The 18,212-nt window shown below is 55.8% G+C and overlaps 1 protein-coding gene across 5 annotated transcripts in view; it reads left to right on the forward strand.

The window, feature by feature from the left end:
* Positions 1–178: 178 nt before the first annotated feature.
* Positions 179–18,212, forward strand: part of SLC29A1 (solute carrier family 29 member 1 (Augustine blood group)) — a 33,362-nt gene continuing 15,328 nt past the window's right edge. Inside the window, exons 1-2 of one of the 5 annotated variants that reach the window (XM_083857546.1) lie at positions 179–377; positions 6,074–6,238. The gene's annotated coding sequence lies outside the window, so the exon portion shown is untranslated. Of the gene's footprint in view, positions 378–6,073; positions 6,239–8,439; positions 8,780–10,847; positions 10,873–11,039; positions 11,126–18,212 lie in introns of those variants that run through there. The other 4 variants (XM_083857548.1, XM_083857554.1, XM_083857552.1 and 1 more) reach the window with 4 other exon arrangements.

The raw sequence follows: 18,212 nt of genomic DNA on the forward strand, positions 1-18,212 counted from the left end.
GTAGAAGCTTCCCTGTCCCCCCGAGGTGGCTGCCCCCCCACAGCCTCCCCTCTCTCCTCCCCTGTCTGGCGCTTGGCCCCGCAACAACCCGCTGACAAATCCTGCCTGTAGTTCCTATGGCAGGAGCCAATTCCTCCCCCCCACCACTAATCTGCCCGTGCATGCAGCCTCCACCTGCTGAGCCAGCGGAAGCCGTGCTCAGCCAGCCCCAGCCAGCGCCAGGGCTCTGAAACCCACTCCGGCTGCAGAGCCTGTAGGGTGGCAAAGCCTTTGCACCCTGCTCCTGCTGCTGTGGGAAATCCCAGCCCTGCCTGGCAGCTGGCAGTGAGGAGTCTGCAGGCAGCATCATCTGGCACCAGGAGAGCTGAGCCATCAAGGTAAGGACAGGCTGCAGGCAGGGAGGTGACCCGAGTAAGGACTGTCCTGCTGTGCCTTGTTCTGCCGGGCACTGAGGAGAGGGTCTCTGCTTCCAGCCTCCTCCACTGAGCCAAGGTCTCGTCCCCCATTCCGGCGGCTCGGCAGTGCTGCTGCAAGGTCACCCTGCACCTTGCGGGGCCTTGGGGCCATCACACACCGGGGGACCCCAACCAGGCTCCGGAGCTTTCTACTCCCAGAGCTGCCAGGAGAGTTGGGAGCCCGACCCGGCGCAGGAGGCAGTGAAGGCGGGGAGCAGCAGCGGAGGGGCTGCTGCCGGCACCCTGCCCTCCCTGCTGGGCAAAAGGACAGCACGGCCATGCCCCCCTCCCAGGGCAGTAGGGCCAGCCGTCTGTTCCAGGCAGAGGGGAGACGCTGGGGAAAAGCCGGAACTGTGCGGATCTCTGTGCCGGAGCTGCACAGAGATGGTGGCGGGACCAGCCCGCAGCCTTCCGCTCTCCGGTGCGGCGGATGCAGCTGCAGGAGGGGCCGGGGCAGAGCGGGGAGGGGGCCCCAGGGCTGTCCTGTCCCGGCCCGGCCCCGCCGTGCCCTCGGCGCGCCGGGAAGCGCCAGGAGCCGGCAGCGGGAGCCGCGGGACGGGACCGTGCCCTGCAGGCGGCGGCGCCGCGGGAAGGAGCCGGCGGCTCCCGGGAAAACGCGTAAGCGGCGCGGCGCTGTCCCGGCTGCCCGAGGGCGTGGGGGGTGCCGGGGCGGAGCGGGGCCCCGGCAGCGCTCGGGGAAGCCCCGGCAGCCGCCCCAAAGCCGTGCCCAGCGGCCGGGAATGCGGGGAATGCCGGCTGTCCCAGCCGCCCCGCTCTGCCCGTGCTGGGGGCTGCTGCCTTTCCTCCCCTCCCTCTGCAGGACCGGGGGGCTGGCAGGGAGCCTGTCCCGGGAACGCTGTACCGCGGGGAAAGAAAGGCTTCCCCTTCGGCCATCCCCCGAAACAGCCACCTGGGGACGGTGTTTGTTCCCCTGCCCCTGGGGATGTCACGGGACCAGTGGCATGGCCACCGCTTGCTGCCTCCGTCACCTTCCTGTGGGAGTCCCAGCCTTCCCCCAGTGCTCCCTCCCTCCCTCCCTCCCTGCCCCGCCAGTCGTGTTCCTGCAGGGCCCGGCGGTGCCTGCACTGCAGGGAACACCTCCAGCGAGCCCTCCGCGCTCCTGGGGTTCCCGCGGCTGTGCCAGCGCTCACCTCTCTGCCACAACTCCCTCTACAGCCCCATTCGCCTCTGGCAGGCCCTTTGTCCCAGTGGCCGGGCGCTCTCCCATGACCCTTTCTATTTGTAGGCTGACCGCTGGGAGCTTGCCCTCCCCCCTTGCACCATTCCCCACGCAGGTCCTTTCTCCCCAGGCACCGTTCCCTGGCTGCCCTCGGGCTGATTTGGCCCAGCACAGAGATCCTGGCTGCATTCTGAGCCCAAGGCACGGCCCCAGCCCTGTTTGCAGGAGCCTGACCTCGCGTGCAGGCAAAGAGAGGTGAAGGTACAGGCAGAGCAGGGTTCGTAGCACGGCCCTTGACCCAAATCAGTCCAAATCATTGGTGCCTCTCAAGGTCAGGGCACTGCTCTGCTGCCCCGGTAAAGGTCTCAATGCAAGACGTGAGAAAACAGGGTCCCCACTGCTGCTTTTTGTCCTTATCTCTCCAGTGCCCTGGTGCTGGCCTGGGAAGGGAACAGGTGCTGTAGGGGCCGAAATGGATCAGAAATGTAGGGAGTGAGGGAAGCTGGCACAGCTGGATGGTAGGAGATAGTGAAATTTATCTGTTATGGTCCTCAGGCTTGTGCAGGGAAGGTGATGGAGGATGTGGTGGAGGTGCAACAGCTGTGCTGCCCTCTTTTCTGCACAGACATATAGGAAATCCTGCCATTCCCTGCCAGGAATGCCCAGAGCATCCCTGAAGGCAAGCTGGATGTCACTGGGACCAGCAGGATGGGAGATGCTGGGCAGCAGTGGCAGAGAAGCCTGAACTCCATCAGAGCAGGCAGCCCTACCCTGAGCTACCACCAGCAACAAGACCCTCTAGGGCTCTCCAGAAAGCTAGATTTTTGTGGAGCTTTTCCTTCCTGAGAAGCTTGCTTTTTTTGCAGGGAACCCAGCGCCCCCATGACTGCAGATGTAAAGCAGGGCCAGCAGCAGCACTGCTGGGCACTTCATAGCAGCTCAGCTCTGCTGTGAACATTCCCAGCTCTACCATCCCAGGACACAGCACTAGCAAAAGTCAGGTGAGACTTTCCCACCTGCTTGCATCCTTTGGAGATGGCAGATCCTGTGTGGAGAGTGGAGAAAACAGAGGGTTGGTGATGTCTGCAGCTCCTCCCCAGAAGAGGGATCTTTGTGGGAAGCCATCCACCACTGTTGCCCAGGCTGCCATTTGTCATCTGGCTTGCCAGAAAAGAGGTTTACTGTGTCTGGGCAGCAGTGTTAGAAGAGCAGGCTGTTTCCCCGGAGACTGAGTCCCTATCAGCTGAGTATGGAGGTGCAGAATAAGCCTGAGGCCCTGGGAGGGTAGTGCCAGGAGCCCCTATTGGCCCTGAGGGACTGGGTCCATGGCACAACGGTGCTTCTGGATGCCTCAGCCCAGGAGCAAGGAGAGAAGCAGGAAAGTTGCCTTTTGAGAAGTAACCTATGCTGAGGAGGTACACTTCAAGACTTATCCCATCCCATCCCTGTGGAACTTGGGGTTCTCAGGGGACCAGGCAGGGCTCCTTCCTCTGTGGTCTGCAGGACAGTTACCATGTTCAGCGTGACTGTCACAGTCTTGTGTCCTCATGTGATCCATCCTGACCCCGAATTCTGCATCCTAACACTATCCCTGCCCTTCTGCACAGTGTGTTACCCATAGGCAATCTCTGTTTCTTTAAACGAGCTCCAAACAAAAAACTCCTGCTTCTGCCCTCGGATTTCCCTGCTTACTCCCAGATTTCCCGGCTCCTCCTCATCCCCAGTCACCCATGGGTTAGCACAGCACACACAACGAGCCCACACTTCGGGGGGTGCCCTGTCCCACTTTGTGTACTTTTCTCCCAGTGCCGTTCATTCCCCCCATCTCCCTGCTGCTGCTCACTGCCTCCTCATCCTCCTGGTGACTCCAGTGCTCAGGAGTCTTCCCTAAACTCCGTGGCCGAGGGCTGGCTTGGGATGCCTCCCCATCCCGGGACGCCAGACCCTCTCGCACCACCCACTGCTGCGCTCCCCCCACGCTGCTTCCCTCCCCTTGGCTCCCGCATTCGGCGGGGCCGCTTAAGCCCGCTCCCGGCTAATTCCTTCCCCGTGCGCTCCCCGTGCTCGCTCCCGGTGACGCCGGGGGCGTGCCCGCGCCTGCCGCTCCTCCCCGCACCTGCCGCCAGGGGGCAGCACCGGCCCGCCCCCGCCGATGAGTTTGCGGGGACTCAGCGCCCGCCGGGACCGGCCCCGGAGCCCGCGGGGCTGGGAAGGGGCCAGAGAGGCCAGGGACTCCCCCCCGGAGACAGGCAAACTCTGCCGCGCTCCCAGCCGCGTACCCCAGCCCCTCTTGTGAGGGGTGCGGACCCCCCGAGGGTTCCCTCCTCCCTGGTCCGTGTTAGAGCATCCTCTGCCCACCGTGTACAGAGGGGCTGAGGAAGGGGGGGAGGGCAGTCCCAGTGGTGCCCTGGCAGCTGGGTCATGGGTCATGGGTTTGGCCTGCCCGTCTTTTGATGTCCCATGGTTGTGCTCCACTGGGTGGCCTGGGGGCCTCGTTTCGGCTTGGGAACCTGCAGAAGCATGACTGGCAAGGAGAGGAAATTATGAACGGCTGGTACTGTTGGAAACTGTGGGAAAGGGCCCTCCTGGAGACCTCCCTGGGGGATGTTTAGGAGCATTCAGCCACAGCTCCACTGCTGATTTGCCCAAAAGGGAAAGCATGACTGGATGGACTTGGTCTCCAGACAGGATTTAGTCAGCCTTGCCAGACATTTGCACAGAGTGTAATCCTCCACACCAGCCAGCAAATGTTGGGTCAGACCAGGGCTGGCACGGCTGTGAGAGCTCCTGGACCTGTGTTTGGAGCCCTCGTCCCTGCAGGTGGCCGTGTGCCATGGTCCCCGTGGTGCCAGTGACCACAGAGGCTGCCCAGGGAGCAGGCTGGCTGGGAGAACAGGTAGGCACCTTGGCCCTGCCCTGCCGTGCAGGATGGGCAGACTCTGGCTGCAGCAGCACTCCTGGAGAGCTGGAGCATGGCTCTGTCTGCTGCCACCAAGGTGCCTCGGGAAGGCTGATGGGGAGCCATTGCTTCAGGCTGTCCTCCAGAGCTGGCATTCACCCATCCCACAGAAAGCCACCTTCTGCCTTCTAGATGGTTCTCAGAGACCCTGGGAGTCGCTGGGCACCTTGCTGCACTGGGGTGTGGATGGATTTTGTCAAGGGGAACGGGATGGCACTACAGCTGCCACCCCTCTTCCTCTTGCCAGGTTCCCTGGTTCCCAGCAGCACACAGCTCCCCTGCAGTGTTTTACGAGTGTGGCTGAGTGCCAGCCAACTTCTTCCTTAATGGCTGTGCTCCATCGTGGGAGACTGGTGCTGCCAGCTAAGGAGGAGGATGTGCCCCCGGCACTGCTTCAATGGGCCAGATGACCTTGGCTATAGCGTGGCTCCCTCTGCCAGCACCAGCTCCATCCTCTGCCAAGGAGACCTAGAGTGACACCATGACAGGGTGCTTAGAGGGGTCTGTGCCCCAGGGCTACCTTTTCTGAATGCCACAGGGTGTTCCTGCCTGCCGCTGAGCCAGGGGTTAACCCTGTCTCCTCTGGTACTAGTGGGAGCCTGAACTGTGTGTCTTGAGTTTATCCAAGCCTCAGCTTGGGCCCTGGCAGGTGGAGAGTGCCTGCAGTGAAGCAACATTTCACCCTTGGCCGGTGGCAGCACAGCTGTCACTCAGTAACTAACACCCAGCAGCTCAGCTGCTAATTGGTGCCATTAGTCAGTATTTACTCCCTTAACGCTTGTAGGAGAAAGCAAATGGGCAGCTGGAGCTCAGGAGAAGGCAACAGCAGTGCAGGGAGGGAGGCAGAGGGATGGGGATGGAGGGATTGCTGCTGGAAGGATTGTGCCTAGGATGTGGTGAGGATGGGAGACCCTCAGAAGTGGCTTGGGTAGAGAGGCTCGTGTCCCCCTGCCTGACAGCAAGGAGATGCCCTGTGTCCCAAAGATGCTGCTGTTCCTTTGGGGCAGGCTGCCCTTACCTCCAGCAGCCTGAGAGGGGGCTGGAGCTTGACTGGACCCCACCATCCATGCCAGGTCCCAGGAGCCTTGTGGGCACCACGGGCCCCTTGCTGAGCTGTGACCAATCAGCAGACAATGGGATTTGTTTGTGCTTGCCCAGCTGGAAAACACCCATGGCCCTGCCACTGCTGCTGGGCTGGAGGCGTGTGGAGGCCCTTCCTTGTCATGTCTCCAGACCATTTGCTCACCAAGGCTTTGGGAGTAGTGGTATCACCATGTTGCATCTCCGTGCTACCAGCAAAGGGGGATGCTTAGCATGAGGAGGTGGTGGGGCTGATTGGCAGCAAGGGCCTCCCTCTCCCCTGCCTTTCCTTGCAGGGTTCCACAAAGGGCTGCTCTGCTGCTCACAGAGGGCTCTCCTCCTGCCCTGCAGCCCACTAGCGAAAAAGTCACAGGCTGCTGCCTGACTTTATCCCTGCAGGTGAAGTCGTGCAAGGAAGCAGAGGGACGACAGGATGCTGGAGATCTGTGTGGCTCCCTGCAAGCGGTGATGTGCCAGCTGGATCTCTGTGTCACAAGCAGAGCTCAGGAGGGTATCACAGCCCACCCCTTCCCCACCTCGTCCCAGCAAGGCTCAGGCCATCAGGTGAGCATGACTCTGCCCTACCACTTCATCCCAAAATACAGGGCAGGGCACCAAGAGCCCAGGGATCACCATCAGGAGTCCTGCAAGCAATGACTGGAGACCTCCCTCCCCAAAAAGAGTCTGCCAGCAGCTCTTCAGCCAAGACCCTGCTCCAGGGTCAGCCAGGATCAGCAAGGGAATAGCAAAACTAAAACGATCAGTCCCTGAGACATTTGCCAACCTCAGCAACAGGCCGAGATGCTTTGTTGACTATCAAAGCATCCATGATCACTGTAGTCTTGTTATAACTGGATTCCCAGGAGCCTGTAGTAGTTTTTTTTTTGCCCCCATTGGCTAATAGATTAATAACCTGCTGGCACTTGACAGAGGTTTAGCATCTTCTGTTTCCCTCCATGTGACTGATTAAAATGCCCCTTTTCCCCCCTTTCCCCATACAGCTTCCTTGTCACACATGCAGGCAATTGAATACAGCTGCTGATCTGCTTGCCATTCCACTCCTGTCTGCCTGCTCTGCCTTTCAGACATACTGGCTCTCTGTTTCTCTGCTCCGTGGCACTGAGGGCCAGCGCAGAGGCTCTATGAGCTGACCTGCCCGTGCCTTCCTCTGGAATGGGGCAGGCAGCATCCAATGGAGTGAAACGCAGTCAGTGTGGGTCATGCTTGCAAAGGGAAGGGTTGTTTTGCAATGGCAAGGAGAGTTGGATGGCATGCAGTCCCCTGGCCTCAGCTCTTCTGCAAGCTGATGGCCTTGCCATGCCTCAGTTTACCCCGTCCCTAGCAGAGGCACATTACAGGGAAAGGAAAATCTCATTGCAGAGGAGGGATGGTGGGTTAATTAATGTATGGTTGCAAAGTGCTTGCAAATCTCCAAGGAAAACGGTCGACGTGGGTGCCAAGTGTAAAGGATTCTGGAAACATTAAGTGCCTGCAAATGCTGCCTAGCTCCTCAGGCCCTAAGACTCATATTGCCCAAGAGGCACCAAAAATACTCTTTTAGCTCCTATGATGCATTATCCACTGCCTGGAATAAATCTCCCTTTTTGTTCTTGCCTTCCAAACCAGCTGTTTGTTTGTTTTCCCTTTTTGGATTTCATAGCTTTAGTTAAAGCAGGGAATTGCTACAAGAGAGGAGGAGAAAAAAAAACAACCCAGCAGCTTTTGTGAAAGGTTTGGCAGCAAGCATCACTGAAGGGAGAGCACTTCACTTGTTTGTTCTGCCTGTTACAAACTAGCTGTGAGCAGAGCGTACAAATTGGGCACCAGGTGACAGCATTGCAATGCCTGCAATGCATGTTCGAGTTTTCGGAAAGAAAACTCAAAGGGGCTGGGCAGCTTCAGCCCCACCAGCATGTTCTGGGAAGCATGTCCATGGGACTCTCAGCCTTATGTAAGGGAGAGGCTTTGCTGGCTGCCTTCCTCCCTTGCCTTTTCTCCCTTTGCTCTGGGGGAGCACAGCAATCTGCCAACAGCAGCAGCGTGTTTTGGCTGCTGCTTTGGGGATGGAGAGAGTGGGAACACAGCAAGCCCCCGGGCCCCACTTGACACTGCGTTTTTTCCTAGTCCGAATTACACAGTGGAGAAACATCTAGCTCTGTGGGTCATGCAGTGGTGGGCCCAGTACTAGTGCTGGGCAAAGCACAGCTGTTTCCAGTTTGGAGCAGAGACTATTTTTGTAGCTGTTTATTTTTCTAGGAGGTTTGTTATTGTACACGCAGAGGTGAAGATGATAACATGAGAGTCACTTGGGAGCAGAGGGTTCTTGAAACACCTTTGCCAAGATGAAGCAAGGCCACTTGGCCCTGCAACAAGGGTTCATGTTTCTGGGGCAATAAATGAGTTGTTATGGGCTGTGCAATTTGTTACCTTCCCCTGTACCATAGAGGAGGTGTCACCCCTCTGAAACTGCATGCTGCCATTGATATTACACAACCCAAGGACTTGCATCACTCTTAGGAGCAGCCCTGCTTCTTGAGGGGCTGAAGCGCCTCTACGGAGAAGAGAATTTTGAGCTAAATGTCTCCTGTCCTGCAGCAGCCAGGCCTGCATTTTAAAGGACACTCACTCTCTCCCAGACTTAGCCTTCTTCACCCCATGGTGTCTTGCTCACTCCAGGTCTCCTGCCTGCACAAGAGAAGACATCGTTAGACCCTGTCCTGCAAGCTGGTGCTGGGTGGGTGCAGGGGCTGTGCAGGGAAGCAGCCAGCAGCCAGTGCTGTGCTTAGGAGCCTTTCTCTGTGCCTCCCCTCGGGTCTGTCTGCTGGCCTCCTGTCTGCCTGTGGTCACCAGTGAGCAATTCAGCGCTAATGGATTTCAAACCCTCCATCTCCAGTGAGAGGCGTCTCTATTGAGAGATGCTTGATTCCAGTGATTGCGGGCGTGGCTGTGCAGACAGGACCAGAGCTGCAAATTAGAGAACATTTAATCCTGTACTTTGGTGATGATGGTAAGTGCTACTCGCCCTGCTGCTGAAAGCCTGGGGTGAGGCAGCGGCTACACCCGCCCTGTCCTGAAGGAGAAACTTCCTGGAATATCGACTCAAAGGTAAACTTTGTGGTGTTTCTCCTCCCGATGGGGTCTGAGGTTATAGTGGTTGGGGCTGAGAGCCTTGTCCTGGCTTCTGGAAGCACAAGTGTCAGTTTGGCTGGGCAGCGCCAGTCTGGACCCTGTACTAAGGTTCCTGGGGGGAATTGGTTCTCACAGCTTTTAGTCTGTGCTAAAGTTGGAGCTTGTATAAAGAAATAAATTTGTAGAGATGCTCAAATTTTATCTTATGCTGCTGACCAGTAAGTGTGGATATCACTAGGAGAAACATGGTGCCCAAGCTGCTGTGGCACCCGTGTTCCAGGGACTACCAAGGAGGCTTGTGGGGCTCTGTGGGTGACAGAATGGCACATCTCAAAGCTAGAGAGGAGATGACATAAGACATCCCAAGCAGGCAATTTTGTTTGGATTTTGCAAAGAAGAGAGGAGATAGGAGAGGAGAAAAAAGACGAGGCAAAGTGGGGAGAGGAGAGGTCTTATCTGTGTCGCAGCTTGCCCAGAAGACCTTCCAGATCAGAATGGCTTACAGATAGGGGGCTGAGGAAAGGCAGGCCCAACACTTGGATCTGTCATTGCCTGGGAGATGCAGCCTGGGAGCTTTAATTGGAGATGAGAGCTTTTAAATTTAATTTGATCTGATATGGATCTTAAATTTAAGAAAAGAGCCTCTTGTCTTACTATCTGGCAGCACGGTCTGCCGCTCTGCTCATATTGTTAGTGTACCCTACTATCTGACCCCAGAAGCCCATAACCATGACAAATATCTATGGCCAGTGCAGAGGGAGAGATCCAGCTGTGGAGGCTGCTACTGAGCAGATCAGTGAAGAGGTCTTTTCCTCAAGGTGACACTCCCCAGTGTCATTGTTGCAGATCAGAAAGCACCGGTAGCTGTCTCAGCCTTGTTATCACTGCCTTTCTCTTGGGCTTTGAGGACTTTTTGCTTATGTGGCAATGTTTTGTAGGTCTGTCTTAAAATACGAGCTTGGTGCTTGGAGTTCTGCAGGAAGATGTGTGTTAGAGATCATCTTGCTGGGAGAGCGTGAGAATGAGACTCTGCCAGAGCTTTCGGGGGTGTTTTAACTTCTGGTTTTAATTTCTAACCTAAACTGATCACCATCTGCAGAGAATTTTCTGTTTATTAATGGAACAAATGTTTTAATGGTCAAAGCTGCTGCAGGGACTTTCTGGTGCCACTGCCTGTTCTTGCACAGCACAGTGGAAAGAGCCAGGAGGGCCCTCTTTTTCTTTAAACACCCAGCTACATTAAAAAAAAAAAGTATTTCTGTGACTGTTTAACCGCACGAATATAAGGTTAAATTCAGGTGCACTCACCTTTGCTAAGGGACAAAGTACCTGAGAAATCCTCCACGTTTGCACTTCAGCTGAGCAACAGCCTTTTATCACAGCGGAGCAGATACCAGTTATGGAGAGATAGGAACCTGGAGGCGGCAGCCAGAAAAAAAATAATTATAGAGTTTTTTCCTGCCCTTTGGATACTTCTATCCTCCAAATATGAGGGGATTGCTCAGGCTCACAGGGCTCTGCACATTGCCTGCGGTCCTGGGTAGCACCACCACGAATAGGCAGTGCAAAAAGCTGCTGTCAATCCCCTCTGTGACTTGCAGCATCGCAAATGGTTTGGGTTGAAAGGGACCTTAAGGATCACTAAGGATGAGATGGGCAGGGATGATACGCACTAGACCACTAACTCAAGAAAGTTTGGGGTTTTTTTAAAAATATACGCATATATTAAAAATATAGAATATATATTTATGTATTATAGATATATTTATAATATATAATAATATAATATATCAGATATAATACATATAATAATATAATATATCAGATATAATATATATAATATGATATATCAGATATAATATATATTATAACATATATTAAATAATATATGTGCATATACAATGTATATATTTATATATGTGCGGTTTTATAACCTCCTGCCCGCTGAGTTTTCCCGCCACATGTGGGGCGTGGAGCTGTAGGCGCGGAAATGGGGGGAGGCAGGAGCAGGCGGGCTGGGCAGGGGCAGCGGCAGAAGGCGCTGCGGGCGGGCGGGGAGCGCTCTGCAGGTGGGTCCAGCCCGGAGCGCGCACCGGTGTCCGCAGAGGGGTCGCGCCTCCTCTTGCTCCTTTAACCCCTTTGAGCGAGGCGGGGACGGGGATGGGCGGGAAGCAGGAACACCCCCCGCCTGTCCCACGCGGGGACCGCGTGTCGCTGTAGGCGGCAGGAGGCGGGGAGAGCGGCTCGGAGGCGGGAGAGCTCCATCCGCGGCGCGGAGATCGCAACCCGAGCCGGCGGGAAGCTCTGCGCGCTCGCTTCGAGGTACCGGCTCCGAGCCGCCGAGCTTTTGGGCAGCCCGCTGCCCTCCGCGGCGTTTCAAAGCTGCCAGGGGCGTGGGGAGCGCTCAGAGGGAGCCGGGCGACACCGGCGGGGTCAGGGCTGGGCGGCACAGCGCGGGGAGAGGCGGCGGGGGGTGTGAGGCACGGATGCTGTGCTGAGGGAGGGTCTTCCCTGCTACTTTGCACGGCAGCTACAACTCCCCTTTCACAGTTCCTGCCGGGGGGAGAGCGTGTGGTTTGAGCGTGTGGGTTTGGGGATGCGGAGCGGCCAGCACGTGGCGGCTCTGGGGATGCAAAGCGCAGCGGTGCTCCCATGCCTGGGATGCAGGACTTCACCGGTGGGATGCAGGGCTGGTGCCTGCGCGCTCCTCCGGCTGCAGAGGTGCACATCGCTGCCGGGCAGTGCCCGTGTGCACAGCGGTGTCTGGCAGAGCAGGCGGGTGTGCTGCCGGCAGGTGCGTGGGCAGGGTGCCATGTGCTGCTCTGCGAGAGGTGGGGCAGAGCCCCCTCGGCTGGCGGGAAAAACTCCCGGGTCGGGGTTGCTCCAGGTCCCGCTCAAGAAAATGCTCCCAGTTGGCTGTGGGATAGCCTGGATGATTTCAATGAGTGCTTCTTTCCATTCCTGAGTAAACCTGAGGAAGAAGTGCCAAGAGCTCCTTGTAGAGCCCCTTTTGTGCTGTCCTCCTCACCCCCATAGTTAAACCTGAGTCTCACACCCCTGCTAGATGCTCATACTGCCAGACCAACACAGTCCCTGCCTGTACTCACCAGCTCCTATCCGCCTCTCGGGAATGGGCTGTGGAATTGCAGACTGTGTGGGAAGGCAACAGCGGCTAAGCCCTTGAGCTGTGGGATCGCAGACAAGTAAAGCCTGTGTCCTTGATCCCAGGGCTAGGGGCTGCAGGGGGAATTTGTGCAGCTGTTGGCCACAGCTGGATGCACTTCCCGGCTGCTCTGAATCAGAAAGAAGCCCAATGGCCCCTCAGTTGCCTGTTGCGAGCAGACACAGTTGAGGCACTTCTGTGAGTGCCGACATGGGAAATCCCACTCTCCTTCTGCTCTGCATCCCAGCTTGGTGCCATTGTTTCCATTCACCAGCACCTGCAAGCTGCTGGACAGCCTCAGGCTCCCTTGAGCCTGCCTTCTCTACAAAGCTATCTCAGGGTGTGACTGTGCAGGGATGATTTTCCCCTGGGTTCACTGGTTGTCTTTGTGCAGATCATGGGCTATTGATAATGTCAGCCCAGTGCTGATACTACACATGTGCCCTCCAAAGCACTCCTGCTCTTGCCATTGTTTTTTGCTCCTGGAAAAGACAGATCGGCTTGCTCTTGGCTCACTAAAAAGATTTTCATAGAGCAAAGGCACTTTCTTTTCGGCAATAAGGGCTGTAACATCAGCCCCAGAAGATGCTTTGCAGGATGACTCGTCCCTCCACAACTAGTGCAGACAAGAGATGGAGGCTGTACCTGGAGTGAAGAGGCTGAAGAAATTCAGTTCAGCTTAAATCAGCAGATGTGGCACCAGCACAAAAGACAGTACGGTACCTCCATCCTTTTGTTGTCCCTCTTCTCCATTCCTCACCAAGCTGCATAATTAACTACTGGCATCAATTCCCCAGCATGGCATCCCTGCTCTCATTATCTTGGGCTGGGAGGTGTTAATGAGCCTCTTCCTCTTTGAAGATGAGCCATGGGCTTTGTTGTTGCCCTGGCCTGACCTGTCTTATTCCTTGCTGTGGTATGGGGGTAAGCCAGGCTGCGGAGGACAAGGGAGCAGTTCACCCACTCCCGTGCTGCACCTTCTTCACTGCCCAGCTTCATTCCCAGCTCTCCTGGCAGAGGCAGGGCTTAGGCACCAGCCCATTGCAATAGAGGGAGGCCAGGACCCACTGTGTGCCCTGTCCAAATGGGAAGGCACCGGCCATTGGCTTTAGGAAGCCAGAAAACAACTTGTGGTGGTTTCCATGGGACACATGTAGATCTTGGTTGTTTTTGTTCAGTGTTAACGTCCAGGCCCTTGGCAAGTGTTACGGAAGCTGCAACGCCCGCTCTCATCCACGGAATTCTGTTTGTTTGCGGTCCTTGCCAACTCCTTACTGACCCCACAGTGTAAACCTTGCTTACCTCCCTGTGCCTTCTTGAGCCTTCCCAACACCAAGCTCTGTCCTGAGGCCCCTGCCAGCCCAGCACTGCACTGCTTGGGGCTGCAGGATTGCCAGCTCTCAGAATCTCATCTCTATGCTAACTTGTACTCAGCTGCCAACGAGCTGAGGCCCAAAGTGCTATGCAAAATAAGCTGCAGTCATTTGCAGCTGGGTAATAATCAGGGTTTTTCCACACAGCTATTTTGATTTGATTTAGTCTTTATAGCGGTGCTATAAAGATTAATTGCTTCTTAAGTTAAGAGTGTGCAAGAGGAGGGATGGGGAAAGACTGTGCAGAATAGGGGCAGAGTCTGGGTGGGTTTGGTTATATCAGGATGTGTGCTCTGGAGGGTCTCAGTGCCACAGCTGAGGCTGCAGAACAGTACTGCACCCCATCTCCCACTGCAGATTCCGTGGACCTAGCTGGGGGCTGTACATGGGCTCTGGGGTCCCCATGTGGGAGAGGAGCTGTGATGCTGCATGAGGAATGCATCTGAGGATTGTTGTTCCCATGAGACAAGGGAAGCTGTTGTGTAGGAATAACGTTAATAAGTCCTTGGTAATTTCATTGCTGATGGCAATGGTGTGAAAAAGTCACTGTTGTGACCTTTTTTTCGTCCTGCTTTGGCTTGGAGCAGGATTTTTCCTGGTCTCACCAGTCCCCAAGAAAGGGGAGGCTCAAAGCTCTCTGTCATGGATTAACTGTGACAAAAATTGGTGAGCCTGGCATCCTGGGTGCAGTGCTCAAGGCTCTCTTTCAGCCTCTTGATTAAGCCGTGGGTGAGCACAGTCAGGCTTCATCTCCAGGAGACCGACTTTCCTTGGGGCCAGAAGGGAGCAGAGACCTATTGCCTGTCTGGTGGCTCATGCAGAAGCTGTCAGCAGGAAGTCAGGCAGATTTCCACAGAGCCTTCTTGCTTCTTCCCGCCACACAACTGCCAGTGAGGCTTCCTTTAGTTCATTTCCTTGAGGACTAGTCTGATAGGAAGGCACCTCACTGTGAAATTTCCAGCTGAAAATTCCTGGAGCGTCCAGACCAGGAAGCTGCAGAAGGAGTAGGCAGGCAGGGGCTGGAGGTGAAGAGCAGGGCTGGGAAGGGATGTGACTGGGTGGGCAGCAGCAGTGGGACTGGAGTGCTGTGCCATCAACGTCCCACCTGCTGAGCAGCCTGCTCTGGTGACCTACCGAGGCTCAGTCACCACAGCACACTGTGTCATCAGTTGTGCTGTGCCAAGGGCAAGGTATCAACCTGAATGTGTATCTGTGTCCCTGGACTGACACTGAACTGGCTCCAGCCTCCTGCAAAGCTGCTGGGGAAAAGGGTGTCCTGCCTGGGTTGCCCTGCTTGGCATGTCCTCTGCTGCCCAAGGTGTGGCTCCAAACACAGTCCTCATCTCTGCCTCGTTCATTTTGCCCAGTACATCCAACCACAGACACAGTTTACACCTGTAGCTGAGGGCCTGTTCACCTGGCTCAAGCTCATCAGGGCTTTGGAGTTTTGCTGTAGCTTTTGTTCATGGTCATGGTAAACCCTCATGAGAGAAAGACCCCTGTTTTAAGCTTGGGGATAACCCCTGGGAAGAGCCAGGGAGGCAGGAGTGACTGGTGACAGATCTGGTTTCTCAGTCCTGCCCAAGGCACAGGGTTGAAGGAGGTGCCAGCCTTATCTGCCTTGCCTGCTCTGCCCGTGACAGGCGTTGTCATTTCCTGGCCTCAGGACCAAGTTTGAGGCAATTTCATTTTTTTATCCTCCCTCAGTGTTGTACCCTCAGCTCCCTGATGGCATTTGCTCTGGTCTGGACTTCAGCCCCCACAAGGAGCCCACAGTGCATAGTGCTTTCATCCCATTGGAGTATGTAGGCGTTGGGCTGTGGCTGAGGATGGCAGAGTTGGGTGGGTCTTCATGGCATCCTGGCAAAAGCAGGAGTGTTATCCATTAACCACAGGAGGAGAGAGACCAACGGCAACACAGCCAAGCTATTATGAAGTGATCCACCCTACCCTGCAGCTTCTCCTTCCCGTCTTCACACCCACTTCTCGTGGCAAGGCTGGCATGTGTGCGTGGTGAACCACATCAGGGCATTGATCTGCCAGCATGTTCCTGAGTAGGGCTGGAGGCAGTGGCTACGGGGTGCCCACGTGATGTGGGTCAGAATCCGTGCCTTGCAGGGGGATGAGGAAGGTGCTGAAGAGCACTGCACTCCCCCTGCCTGGGCTCTGCAGCTGGGCTTGCTCCAGTAGTGAAGCCTTTGACCAGAAACAAAACCCAGCATCGGTAAATAGCCTGGCATTTGGTACTCGACACACAAGTCTGCTGTCCCTCCCTTCCTTCCGTGCGGCTGTGAAGGGACTGCAGTGTATCAGAAGGGACTGCTTCAGCAAGGCTCAGGCCCTGGGCTCCCTGTCACCTGGCATCACTGTGGAAGTACATCAGCATCCACCAGGCAAGCCCTGACAGGACACCTGGCCAGATGGGCAGCTCACCTCAGTGGAGGCTGCTGTAACCTTGGGTCTCCCAGCAGGGTGTCTGGAGGCACCTTCATCTCCTTTGCTCCCCATATTAATCTGGGGAGGCTGAGAGGCTGCTGGAGCCTGCCAGCCAATGCCAGTGGCTGCAAAGTGCCATTTCCACAAGAGCAGAACACTTGGTGGATCTCATCCAGAGTTCTCTGTGCTTCCCTGAGACATCCTGAGGATGTTCAGGGTGGCAGACAGGGGTGCGATATGGCTGTGGCACAATGGGCGGTGGCTGTTTGCACGGATGTAGCAGCATAGGCTGGGATTTGGAGGGGATGTGACTTGCTCTTTCTCAACTTGTGGCTGGGCTTGTTATTGTTGGTTATGTGTGAGACTCTGTTATGATGGCATTTGGGCAGACACAGCGGTCCCACCTCCTGTTTGCTCTCCCTGCCTGATCCTACTTGCATAAAGATTTTCCTGTTTGCCGCTGTTTAGCCAAGGCCATTGCCAAGGGTGGGAGGTTTGGGTTCTGACTTATTTGCTCCGAAGGAGGCGTCTGCCTCAAGTCTTGCTTTGACTCCTCCTCATGTGAGACCTCAGTCCTGCCAGGCTCTTTGGGGAAGCTGAGTTATTCAGGGAGGAGGGTGCCAGAGATGGTGCTTCTGCCCTGGGTGTTTTCTCCAGCTCCTTTGCTTGCACCACATCACTGACAGCACACTGCACTCCACTCCTTGGTCCACAGATTGTGTGTTGCCCACACAGCTCTTCTGTGTCTGCCATAGAGCAGGGATATGGCAAACCCAGGTCTCGGCAGGCAGCATCTACCCTGCTGGGAAATGTGCAGGCTCCTCGAGTCCCTTCAACTCCTGGGGCTTGTCAGGACAGCTTTACCCCACTCTTTGGAAATGCCTGCAGCTTTGGAAGTGAGTGGATTTGGTACAAGCAGACCCATACATGGTATCCATCCCTTCTCCTTCCTTTTGTTTCTGGGGATTGTGGGGTGCCCCTTGGCTGGGACAAAGTAGGTTTTTGAGATGAGGGGGTGATACACACTCCCTGTCTCTGGAGTAGAGCCACTGTGAAATTGTTGCATTTAGCATCTGAAGCCAGTTTGGGATTTGCAAGATCCTGTGGCTGTCCGGGCAGTGAGCAGGATCTTGGCAGGACAGGTGGCTGACAAACAGACAGCACAGGACCCTCACAGGTCCCAGGACCTGCTTTTGTGCTCACCATCCCCTTTCTCAGTAGGGCTGAGACATTTAATGCCAAAAGCAGCGGTCAGCCAGGGCCCCTATTCTGAGCTGGCCAACAAGTGAAAAGCTCCTTTGGTCTGTGGGGACCCAAAATAGCCCATGTATTTCTGTCCTGACCACTGGGACATGCAGAGGACAGAGTCAACCTTGACTCACCACATGCCAGTGGTGATTGGCTCCTGCATGTCTGTCCCTCCTCTGCCAAGGGGCCTGCTGCTCAGTGGGGAGGAATTTCCTCTGCGAATTTTGGAATTTTGAAAGCTGGGGAGATGGTGACACCAAGGGAAGATTGTGTTGTTCTGGCTCTGATTTCATTTCTCTGTCCTCCACTAAATTGCAAACAGCTGTGCAGCCCAGACCAGCCTCCAAAAAACTGCTGAAGGGGAGCAAAATGATCTCTGCTCCTGGGCCAGTATCCCAAACAGGACTTGCAGCCTTCTGCTGGGCTGTCCAGGCATGACGGCAAGGCTCACTTTGTCCAGCCTTGGGGATGCTCTCCTACCTTCAGCAGCTCCCACTGGGTTTGGGCAGCTCTTGCCTGCTGAGGATCTTGCCAACTCTGCACCTTTGAATCTGGGTCCATAGAGGAAGGAGCCAGAGCTGGAAGGATAGCCTCTCTCCTGGGAGGTGGAGGTGCTGTGGGGTGCAGGAGGTGGCCAGGTGGCAGTAGGCAGGGGTTGCTGCAGGCAGGTGCTCTCACTGCTGGTTGGCTGCCAGCTTTTCCTGCTCCTCTAGAAGCATCCCTGGTTTTGGGACAAGTAAGTAAGGGCTCAGACTCTCCTCAGGGAAAGGAGTTCCTGTAAAGGGCAGTGTGGCATTTGGGAGAGTGATTAAGCTGAGCCCTCCAAGCCCCTTCTGCCTTGCCCCTCACAGCAGGACTGTTTTGAGGACCTCTCAAATGGAATGTAAACTGTCCCCGTCCTTCTCCTCCAGACCCTCAGTGCAGGTTTCTCCATGCTCAGCTCCCTTATGTTGTTCCTGGCCTGACTCCTTCCTGGGTCTGCCAGCTCTGAGCTCAGTCCTGGAGCCAGGAACATGAAGCAATGAAGGGGAAACATCTCCACTCTACATCCCAGCACCCTGAGATGCTAGATGTTGGTAGACATGGCCCTACCAAGCTCAGGAGGTGACAGGCTATGGAAAAATTCATCTTACCCCTCTTCATTCCGCAGCTGTGGGATCCTATCCCCTGGGTTTCCTCCCACGCATTC

Source organism: Zosterops lateralis, assembly GCF_965231275.1.
Source record: "Zosterops lateralis genome assembly, chromosome: 3".
NCBI lineage: Eukaryota > Metazoa > Chordata > Aves > Passeriformes > Zosteropidae > Zosterops > Zosterops lateralis.